We start from the raw sequence: 12,213 nt of genomic DNA on the forward strand, positions 1-12,213 counted from the left end.
ATTAATGAATTAGTAGTTGCAAATACACATGTGGGATGATTAGAGCCCAAGGCTGCTATGAGTTAGCATATCTCTTAAAAAGGTGCTAGTAAGACCCGTAACATTGTAGTTTAGATGCAGCGGTCCAAATTTGGTGTTACATGACTAGAAGTACGAGAAGGATTTAGTCACTTTGGGTACCATCTTGTTGAATCTCTGACTTAATAATTTCCAAATGATTTCACATAAATTGATTATGGAGCTGCTGCTGGTTTCTGTATTTCAGCAGCTCTGAATGTGGGGCCCTCAGGAGAGCATAAAAATAGATTTGGGGCTGTCTTGGCACCACTGGCTTTAGGCCTGCCTGACACCGATCATAGCTAATTTGGCTGCAGAGCTCCTGGTTGGTACCGTACAATCTGAAATGGATCCAGATCTTTGCTCTGCGTCTGTTCTTCCCTGTGAAGAACTTCAGGAAGAATATTCAATAATGACCACTGGAATGAAAATTGCCTGTAAGGAAGAGAGCATACTTTATTCGGTAAATACAAATATTTCTGAGAGAAAGTTATATTGTGCTAATATTAAAATTGTGAATGCTTGCACACCCAGATTTATGTATCGCTAATGTTTTTTGCATTAACTTTGTCCCCTGAACTCTGGACGTTACAGAGCTTTGCAGAAATTCTAACGAGCCTTTCTGTGCTGGAATGCATCAAGTAAATTGCCTGCAAATACAGCTAGACTTGTACCGAGCTAAATGTGGGCACTGCAATGAGTAATTGTAATTGTTTCCAACTGGGATTACTGTACTTTCAGTAAATCTATAGACATGGGATGAAATATTTAAAATTGCTTGGCACTTAAATATTTGCTAGTGTGCCTCGCTTTTGAGAAATAGGAAAGCTTTGTGATTCATACCTCTGTATCATTGCAATCAATGGGCACTGCTTTGCCATTAACTTCAGTGAATGTAGGATTGAGAACAAATGAGCTAATCGGAATACAAAAGTTCTTTGCAATAGGGGAGACAAGAAGGATTGAATTTGTCATTGCTACACCTGTGGCTGTGGAAATGGATCAATGCCATGTTGGCTCATGTAACAATGGTATTAAATTTTATCTCTTTGGATCACTATTTTTTTTCAAGCTAGTACAATGCCATTTTTATGGACATAACTACCACTGTTTTTTGTAGTTAGAGCAGAAGAGCATTGCATAAGTGAGATTAAAAAATAACAATTATCATAAGTACCGTCACTTATGAAAGCTGACAAGTTGCTGTAGCAGAATAGTTTAAAATGCATAGGTTTTCCTAAGTTGCATGAAAATTATACGTGAGCTGCCATATTTTTCGTACTCAACAACATGAATGCATAAAAATATTCTTGTTCATTTGTTCCAAGATGGTCTGTGAATAATGATAGATTCATAAAAGCTAATTACAGTGAACTCCCAAAGCAACTGGTTGGCTGAGTTAGTAACTGAAAAATCAACACAACCTGTCTATAAATGATTCTGACAAAGTGAATACAAATTTAAGTATAAATAAATACTTATTCTTTTATTCAAATAGGTTTTAAAACTGATTTAATCTTCACAGCACCTCCCCAGACATGGACAAACCAAAGAATATGCTGCCATGGGAAAAAGTGCTATAATGAAGGATATTTGAACACTGATAGCTGTAAATGCATATGCCAGTCTGGGTATCATGGGAATTTCTGTGGTATGTATATTGCATTACCCTGAACTCCTCTCAAATCTGTGCAAGATCAAAGTACTTTTCTGTTACCTACTTTTAATTTAGAATTTGTGACCCTGCTGGTTCTGTCTACCAGCTTGACTGCTTTCTGTTTAAGAGAATTCATAAACGTGTAATGTATAAATTTAGAGAAACCCCTGTATAAATTGGTTTTTATTATTGTTGCCTGTTGCAGTATTCTCCCGCCCCCATCGCCTCCTCCCCCAGTCACTTTGGAATATCTGTTTACTTTTGAGATTTCCCAGACTGAGAACTCTGTACAGAAATGATGTATTTAGGAAAAGTAAAATTACCTTCACATAATTCTGATTATAAGTAGGTACCAGTTTGTAACATTCCCGTTCATCTGCCTACTACTCCAGATACTGGTAGATATTATCTTAAGTTGTTCTGTTGCAATTGTTTTTGATTTTATTTCCTTATTTCTGTGAAAATAATATTTTCCATTAATTTAGTTGGCTTCCCTATCTGGCACCTTCTTCTCCCACTCAATTAAGGGAATAACTGGAATGTTTTGACAGCCATGTAAATATTCTGGCCAGGGATGACATCTAGGGCAGTAGTGCATGCAACCATGCTACTGTAGCCCTCAAGGATAAATAAACAAATGTCAGCTCAGGGGAGTACCATTGATCCTGTGTGAGAGGTTGATGCATATGAAAGAGGATCTCGGATGACTCTACCTTCGGAAAACAGGAAGTGCAAAGGGCAGGAATTTTCTCATTTTCCTTGACTTGTCTTTCAATTTTTGACAGCTATTTTACTGCCTCTGTTTGGCATCATATTTACGTATGTTGTATTATAACAATGTGTACAGTTACGTAGTCCAGGTCTTAAATCATGTGAAGGATTTCTCAAAAATCTCTTTGTGAAAACAAGTACCTATGCTCTCTTAAAGCAGTTTGATCCTCTAAATCACTAAGTATGCTCATACTCTTCTTTTTTCTTTTTTTTTTTTTTTTTTTTTCCTCTCCAGGCACACTTGTAGACTATGTGTGTAGGAATCCACAGGGCTGCTGTCTTGTTCATTCAGCTACTTTCTTATGATGTGGTTCTTACACAATAGTTGCAATGATTTGCCCTTCACATTCTTCAGCCCATTTACCACAGGCTCTTTTATTTACATGCTTTCGTCAGAACGTACAACTGGCATCCGTAGCTCTGCTGCACAGACTGAGTCATAGTTAAAGGCTGTATCGGATTATGGGGTTTTCTTTATGCAAAAGAAAATCTGACTTTTCATGGTTTTAAGCTCCATTGAAGGTTGAAGTAGCTTTGATTCTTCTGCAAGTCTCTGACATGAGTTTTGTTCCACGGTTTAGCTTATCCTTTTTTTTTTGTTTTCTTCATCGCTTTCAGTAATGTGGTCTGAATTAGTATGCTCATTTGTCAAAATGTTACTCGGTTTTATATTAATCCGCTAGAGTTCACTTGTGTGCTTCCGACAGCTTTTACTTTTTAGAGATTTTGTACACTGTTCAATACTAAAAAATAGCCTAAGCAGCAAGGAACAGAGATGAAATCATTACACCTTCAGGGCAGGTATAATTTCCTATCTGTACCTACTAGCCCACCATCCTTGATGACATTCTTCCAGTTTTTGTTTGGGACACTGTTTACACAATAAACACCCATTCTCGCTGTTGCTGCTAACAGTTGGTAGAATCGCTGAGGTGCCAGAGAGACAGTGTGTGTTTATTCAGTGTGACACAGCAAAGAGAGCAGAGCTTTTTGTATCATGGAAACATACCTCGTGACTTAGTAGCGATGGACTCGACGCGTCCTGTATCCTTTTGCGGTGGTTTAGCCCCAGCCAGCAACTAAGCACCACGCAGCTGCTCGCTCACTCCCCCTGCCCCGATGGGATGGGGGAGAGAATCAGAGGAGTAAGAGTGAGAAACACTCCTGGGTTGAGATAAGAACAGTTTAATAATTGAAATAAAGTAAAATAGTAATGATGATGATAATAATGTACAAAGCAAGTGATGCACAATGCAATTGCTCGTCACCCTCTGACCGATACCCAGCCAGTTCCCGAGCAGCGATCGCTGCTCCCCGGCCAACCCCCCCCAGTTTCTATACTGAGCATGACGCCATATGGTATGGAATAGCCCTTTGGCCAGGTTGGGTCAACTATTCTGGCTGTGCCCCCTCCCAGTTTCTTGTGTACCTGGCAGAGCATGGGAAGCTGAAAAGTCCTTGACTAGCGTAAGCAGTACTTAGCTGCAACTAAAAACATCAGCGTGTTATCAACATTCTTCTCCTACTAAATCCAAAACACAGCACTGTGCCTGCTACTGGGAAGAAAATTGACTCTATCCCAGCCGAAACCAGGACACCTTTTCGTGGTAAGTATTGGCACACAGTCTGCATGATGATCTGACATTCACATGTGAGCACATGTTGGTATCTCTGTTTCCTGGTGCTTTAAACTTGCTTTGGCTTTTATTGAAATTAGCTGAACAGATTATTGTCTGAACAGTCCTGATGAGCCAATACATTGTCATCCTTATGTCCTTGTTAATACAATACTATGAGTCTGGCTGTATTATCCCTGTCAAAAATAGGGAGAATTTTGTAGGTGAGCTCATGTGTTCCTTTACATCCTTTCTCATTCTTTCTGTGGAACAGCCTCACTGATGCATAGTTCCAAGTTTTTGCTGTGTTTTCTGTCTATGCATGTTAAGAAGAGCTTTGCAATCATTTGGGAAATAAGCTGTGATTTGCTCTTTTATGAACCTTAAAATCACTGTGCTATGAATATGTATTGAGAACTTAGAGGGGAAAAAAATGTGGAAGAACTGTTAGTAATAATGATTTTAGCTGATTCCAAGGACACTCTCATACCATAAAATCATTAGGACTTTTAAAACTATGTGGGGTAAGAAGTGCAATGCTTTGTGCAGAATAGGTTTAACAGAAATTTATACTCAAAAACGTGCCACTGGAACTTAATATAACTATAGTGGACAAATATGGGAAATGAATTCATCAATCACTGTTAGCAACAACCCCTGGGACAGGTGGAACACAAGTTATGTTCTCTAGGACCAAATAAGCCCTCTAAGGAAGTATCTGGGCCAACTTTTAATGAAAAAGAGTAGCCATAGCAGCTACATTTTAGGTATTGGTAAACACAATGAGTAGTAGGAAAAAAAAAAAGAAAAATTAGTCGTCAATGAAACATGAGAAGCTTGGTTATCCTTACCCTCTGTTGTGCTTTTCCTGCCGAACTGGTAATTGGATGCAAGTAAAAGGGCAGTCTGTAATAAGTATACTGGATAGTATAGACTATAAGTATATTCGGTTTACAGTGGAATTGCTGCAGTGCTCAGAGTCTGGTTCAGAATTGTACTGTGGGTATTGCAGTGATTTTTACCCCAGTGCTTGCAGGTGGCACTGGCTCTTGAGTTACTTGCTGCAACATTCCTCAAATGTCAGCTTGCTGAATGTCATGCTCTGGCTGACTTACATCAGTCTGAAGTCTTTGCACAAGTTTGCCGGTCATAAGAATGGATGGAAGACAGCTCTAAGTATTATTAGTGTTCCCAACCAATGCGTAATGTTACACCAGGGAGCATTTTCTAGGCTGGCAGTGGGAACACTACAGAGTAGCGTGACAGGGAAGGTGCTCTGCAGCCTCCCCATCCGCGTTGCAGTTGTGTCCAGCCCTTCTCCACACAGTACAAAAGCCAGTCACTGAACTAATTTGAAGGTGTCTGTTCAGTCATAATTATATGTTTTGTTTTTCCATGCATGCTCAATTTTAGATATGCCTGATTGCATGCAACACCTTATTTAATTTCTGGGTTTTGGTGGGGTTTTTTTTTAACAGAACTGGAGGCTAGAAGCACATTGCTGAGCAACCTCATGTGGCTGTTTTCATCTGCTCTGATAACAATATGCATACTGAGCAACGAAAATATTTGTTCTCTCCCTAGGAGATAGTTTTAATGCACATTCACTGTGTTCGTCCTGTGACTTAGAGGAGCTTTCATGTTTCTAATTCCAATCTGTTCAATCTCCTACTTAAATTCTAAAATAAATCTGTAGTAATTCATGCAGCTAGTGTATGTTTGGCTAAGAATGTGTTGACGGTTTGTTTCATTTTCTTCCGTAGAAAAGAATTAAAGTAATAAAGACAACTTCAGGCCTTACTGAGCCCATTATTTCCCTGAATTTCTGTATGTGAAGGGGAATCTGAAAACACATTCATACACCTGAAACGTCATTCAGCCTTACTTTGGTATTGCTCTTCTATCATTTACAAGCAGAAGAGACTCACTTCTGAGTTTCTTTAGCCCTCTTTTGCCCAAGATTTTGTATGTCAAGGAGAATAGTAAATCCTTTAATGACTCCAGCTACCAGAGAGAGGAAGTTCCTAACATAGCCAAAGCATAAAAGGATTTATCATAAACCAAATTAAATCATCCAAACTCAGCTCATCAATAGATATGAAGCAATAGGCAGAAGAGAGAAATCAATTTAGCATCTTAGTAGATCAGGGGACTCACTGTTCTCTTGCAGTGCTTTTCCAGTACGCAGATAATAAAAACTAGCATCACTACAGTTTAAATCAATCCAAATACAGTTATTAACTGATAAAGTCACCAGGGAGGTAGGAGGTGTGTTGTGGTGTTGAAATAGCCTTTTACTGTGCAGTCACAAGTGAAATAAATTTGTAGGAACTGATTGTACTTGTGTAAGCTGCAGAACATCTGTGCAACGTAGCGGGACTGGGAAGGTGCTCCAAGGATCCCGGGAGCTGTGCTGCAGGCCACGAGGTGAGTATATTGCCAGGTGATAGGCGAGAGCCTCGTGAAACCATTGACACAACTGCTGGCATAAAACAGCGGCGTGAGATCATACTTTTAAAACTGAACCACCCTGAAAATATTGAAAGGCAAAAATAAGGGAGAAATGAAATGGTGCTGGTCTTGGCCTGGCTTTTTCTCTTTCAGGTGTCCAGAATGACTTGCTGTCTGGTGGAGCTTAGTGATAAAGTGCAGCTTAACGGTGTTGATAAGGAACCCTGATAAACTTCCTCAAATTATTTTTGTGAGGATTAGAAATGAAGACAATTCTAATCCTCTTCTGTAATTATGCGGCATGCTTCAAAACTCTGATCTCAATAACACTGTTAAATTAAAACAAGACCTAATTTACTTAGTGGAGCAGGTTATGTAGACCTTCAGTTTTTTTAAGAGAGCTAAGTTATAAGTATAAAAGAAATTAAGATGCAATTAATGCTGCCTTGATAATAGTTACAAAGACATCTGAACGCTTTCAAGAGAGAATGATTTTATTTTATTTTTCAAGCAATTACCCTAATGTAATTGCTACTCATAATCTGGTCTGCTTGATACAAATTCAGGATTTCATTGAACATTCAGAGTGTCACAGAGGAATATCACAGCTTTGCACTCTCTTTGGAAAAATGCCTATCTATTGGTGATCCTTATTATAGTATTTCTCCATCAAACAATTTGGATTCGCTTTCCTGTAATACGAAGTTGCTTATATTTATTCCCATCACATTTCATAAAATGAATGTGAATTACAATGCGTTTTTTTCAGCTCTTCATAGAATACATAAATAACAAATTCCTGAAGAAGAGTAAGGAAAATAGTTCACTGTGAAGTTTAGCAGTGATCTATAATGGATCAAGACAGGAATAGCGTTAAAGTCGGTGCAGCAAAGGACCCTTGAGAATTTTCTTCCCTTTCAGGGAGAGTGTAGTTGTCACTAAATGTAAACCTTATTAAATCCAGGCAGATAGTGTTGTATGGCAGTACAATATAAACCCTTGTAAAAATAAAACTGGTGGTGAACTATGTGTGATTGAGACAAATAATGCATGTTACCACACCTACTGTTTTCTAACCAACATTTCTTTAATGCCAGGTTTCAAAAGAGAACAGCAGTCATTAAAATATATGGGATCGCAGGCTTGCTTATCTACACAACTCTGTACATGCTGCCTTTGCATTGAAACTGATTTATGGTGAAAAAGAGATAAATACATAGAAAGAACTTGTGGAACAGGTGCAATTATAGTCTTAGTTTAAAGAAATCTCAACCAAATTAATCCAAAGAAAGAGATGCTTGTAAAAGAAGCATAAGCTCTTATGAGTTACAAAAATTAGATACAGGGGGAACTGATGCGGAAAATGCAATAAAATTACATGTAGTCAGAGTGAGACAGAGATTACTCACACGGACAGGATAAGGTTCCAAGTTATTTTAACATTCTGAGTACTAATATTGATGAAATCCATAATCTCTTTGTCAACATTGCATATCATTTTATGATGTCTTCATCTTTTCACTGCATATTTTAAAAATAACTTACAATATCCTTTGATTACACTTGGTAAAACTTTATCAGAACTTTATTTTGATGCTGTTACATGATTTTTTTGTGATCCAGTTCTGTCAAAAGGATTAAAATGAAGGAGTGTGCCTATAGCCCCAGCCTATATAATGTAGAACTTCTACTAATGAAATTTCCTAGAGCCATCTCCATATCGCGGGTTCTGAAATGAGATATGAAGGCTTGACACTTGGCTTGCAACGATGGTTTAGCTTGGTGCAACTCTTAAAGTAATTTTAAAATGATCTGCAAATCATCCTGAAGTAGAGCACCTAGAATGGGTTCTGCTGGTTATGTTTTCAAGGTGTTTATGTGGATGTTGTGATAGGATCATGAATTTCCCTATGCCAGCAGATGCTGGAGCATATGTATATGTAATTTCATATATAATTTTCTAATTTGTACATCAAACACAAAAGCATGTGACTGAAAATCCAGACTCAGAATTTTAAGTTAGTCTTACATGAACACCAAAGTATAAGAATAATTCTTAAACTGAGTGGGTTTTATCTTAACAACAAGTTAGTGGCATGGATAGAATCTGCTAAAAAAGAATGTGCATCTGTTGCTTTGCTTTCAGGCCTGTATAGTCTACTGTTTCAGTGAGATGTAAGGATATCATTTAATGGAAATGAGAGATGCACTTTACTCATAATTATCATAAAAAGGGTTAATGCAGAATGTAGAGGTGACTAGATACATTATTTTATTACAATAATAGACTCACTGAGGAAAAACTCTTTTATGACACATTCCATTATTGCTGTTACAGACCCGTAATTTGAAGATTACTGCTCAAAAACCCAGACGAAATGATTTTACAATCATGGGCCCATTAAAGGTTTAAGAATTGTCTGGTTAGATTAGGAAGAATTTAGTTGTGGAAAATGATGTGTGATTTATTATGCTACTTAAAAAGCGCGCAGACACACGTACTTGTAGAGCAGGCTGCATCTGCAGAACAGCCCCGTCCCCTCTGTGCTGCGCACGGGGCCTTCTCACCTATGGGTAAACTTTGTTTGTATTGATCTGCTTCTTATATTTGCATCTTTAGCATAGTAGAAGTATTTATTTTAACATCCAGTTCTCTCATCCCAAGTAGACAAGATGTGATACTATTGATCCTCAGGTCAATCATCCATTAGGCATCCATTAAGATCCAGAGTGATAGACAAACGTGAATTACAATTATTATAATTCCATCAACGGGCTGCTAAGATAAGGCACAAGTCTGTAGCTCAGCAATGATAAGGATCACCTGAACCCCCGAGATATTACTGTAGCCACACTTTATACCGTTGAAATAAAAAGGCCTAAAGCAGTATCTCAGTGTGCTGAGAGATGTTCTTCGGTGAACTGTGGTGCTTCCAGGCATTAAAGCCCTCAGCCCTCTGTTTCACCACTCTGCCAGAGTTTTTCACTGTCAAATAAGAATCAGCAAAAGGGAACCCGAGTCTGTGCTTTGACTTTAATGTGCTTTCTACGTCCAATGCGATCTGCTTCCCGTAGATGCTCCAGAAAGCATCTGTCATCGCCGCTGCCCTGAAATAGTTTCAGCCCGGCCTGGCATTTTCTCATCCATTTCTGCCTTTTCCTTCTTGCCTGGTGTTTCCTTTCCCATGTTATAATTTGGTCTTTTTCTCTATTTCCCCGGCCAACTCTGACTCTGACACTTTCTGCTGAGTGGATTAATTTTAAACAAGATACGGTGCCATGAGAGCAGCTCTGTGGAATGGTTTTATTGTAGACACGTTTCAAAGTATTTGTTTAACTGATCTGTGTGTTTAAGATTACACTCATCGGCTTATGGGCAAATGAGGATCATAGTTCTAATTAATATTTTTAAGCTGCACGGCACCCCAGGCAAATTAAGTATGCTTTTCTCTCCTATTTTAACCATATAAACAGACGTTTAGAATTGTGCCGCTGTTTTCCTCGATGGGGCACGCCTAATTAACAAATATCTGAAATATCTGTCCGAATGTGTACCCGGGTGTGCATCAAACGGGCCTTGGTATGAGAGACCTGACGATGTACGCAGCTGGGTGAGTTACTGTCACGGGCTCGGGAAACCCAGCTCCCCGCACAGCCGCTCGCTTCCCGCCCCGCATCCGCTTTTGTTACGACGCAAGCTTATTGGCATTCTTGCACGTGCTTATTTTTAACCTGGTTTTGGGCGGTACCTGATCTAAACCTGACTTTTAAGATGACAATCAGAAGTTTGAAGCAGCACCAAGCTTTCAATATAGCGTAGCAACTGTAGTTTATGTTGTTGCATCTCTTTAGTGGGACTCTTACTCATGGTGTGTGTGCTGCTAAAAGGTGGTGGTCCCTGTTAGCAAACGCCTCGGCTCCACCTCAGCATCCCAGTTCCTCTCACTGCCGTCTCTTGCTTTTCTTATTCCTCCCCAGGAACGTCGCCCTTTCGATACGATCATTCCACTGGGTCTAGGCAGAGTGAAGAGCTGAACCTGGGCCCATTGATGACAGAATAACCAAGTCCCAGTTTTTATAACCGAATTGTGCCTACCGCAGCTTGCCCTGGAGGGCATGCCAGCCAGCGCCGGCGAGTTCCTCCGGGCGTCATTAGCGCAGCTAGACCTTAACGTTGGATGCAAACCCCTTAAGTATGAATTTTACTTGGGAACTGCATCCCTTTTGTGGGAAACTGGGTACAATAACGTATGCTATTCATTGCTTTGTGGTGTTGATTTTACCAATCAGTGTTAATTCAGTGATCGGAGGGTTTCTGTTGTAAATAGCCACAGACTGCACGTCTGGTATCTCTCCTGTGATACACCCACAGAACGCAAAGATGCAATGTTTTTAAAGCACGTAGGGAAATTTTTCTGTGTTTATGGTGAAACGCAGCAAGACCTCATCTTTGCCCTGGAGGATTAAACTGTGCCCCGTAGCACAGCCCTCATTTGTGCAGTTTAAGAAAAGGCACTGTCACGGAGTTTTGTATTGGTGGTGGTATCTGTAGCTGAATTAAACTGCCGCTCAGCGGGCTGCAGCACTCGTGTCGGAGCAGCGTGGCAGCGCCGTCGGGGCTTTGCTCCTTGGAAGGGAGAAGCTGTGCCACCAACAGAGGGGCTGGTACTGGTTTTTTGGGGGAGGATGTGAGCACCTGCAAATGGGGAAACAATGCAAAGTTCAGGAAATACGTGAGGTAGAGCCGGCTCATTTGAGCAGTTCATCACCTGGACGAGGGTATCCTTCATCTTTGTGCTGCTGTTCTGCTCATGAAGTTCCCAGTTAACTTTGTCATCCTGCTGCTTGTTGGAACCACACGAGACGATGTCCGTTTTCAGTGGAACAGGACCGTTTTACGTCGCTTGTACTGATCCAAATGGTGTTGACTTGCTGCGGGTACGTAACAGCTGCTGCTTGCATGACCTGGTTGCCTGTTTCACGCTTGGCGGGGCCTGGAAGGATCTGGCTCCCATCCCTTCGGACGAGCGGCCCGCAGCGTGCTTTGGAGGGAGCGGCGAGCTCCGGGACGGCCGAGTTTCCAGGGGGGCTCTTTGCCTGCGCGCGTTACCGGCGACAACCGATCTGAGAGCCTCGACGCGCTCGCCTTCGGCTGCCGCCCTCCCGAGCCCCCGGGCCCGCCGCACGGCTCCCGCGGGGGCTCCGGCTCCGGCTCCGGCCGGGGCGGGCTCGGCGGGGCCCCGGGGGCTTCCCGGGGGGGCAGCTCCGCCCGCCCCCGCGCCGCGGGGCCGCTTCCCCCGGCAGGGGGGGCCGGCGGGCCGCGGCGGCGCTGGGCGCGGCCGCCCGCCATGGGGCCGCGGGCTGCCCGGGGCCCGCCCGCCGGAGGGCCGAGCCCCCGCGGGGCCGCCACCGCCCTGCCCGCCGCGGGGGCCGGGGCGCGCCGTGACCGCGGGGGCCGGCGCTCGGCGGCAGCGGGGCGGCCCGTGCCCGGCAGGAAGCCCGGCGCCCTGGCGCGGCGCGGGCGGGCTCGGCCCTCGCCTTCCCTTCCGCTCCGGGCCGCGCTCCGCCCGCCGGCTCGCCGCGGCCCCTCAGGTGTGCGCGGCGCGGGGCGGCGCTGCGCTCCGCTCCCCTCCGCTCCCCTCCGCTCCGGCCCGGCCGCCG

The sequence above is a fragment of the Pelecanus crispus genome, chromosome 8 (genome assembly GCF_030463565.1).
Source record: "Pelecanus crispus isolate bPelCri1 chromosome 8, bPelCri1.pri, whole genome shotgun sequence".
In the NCBI taxonomy this organism is placed as follows: Eukaryota; Metazoa; Chordata; class Aves; order Pelecaniformes; family Pelecanidae; genus Pelecanus; species Pelecanus crispus.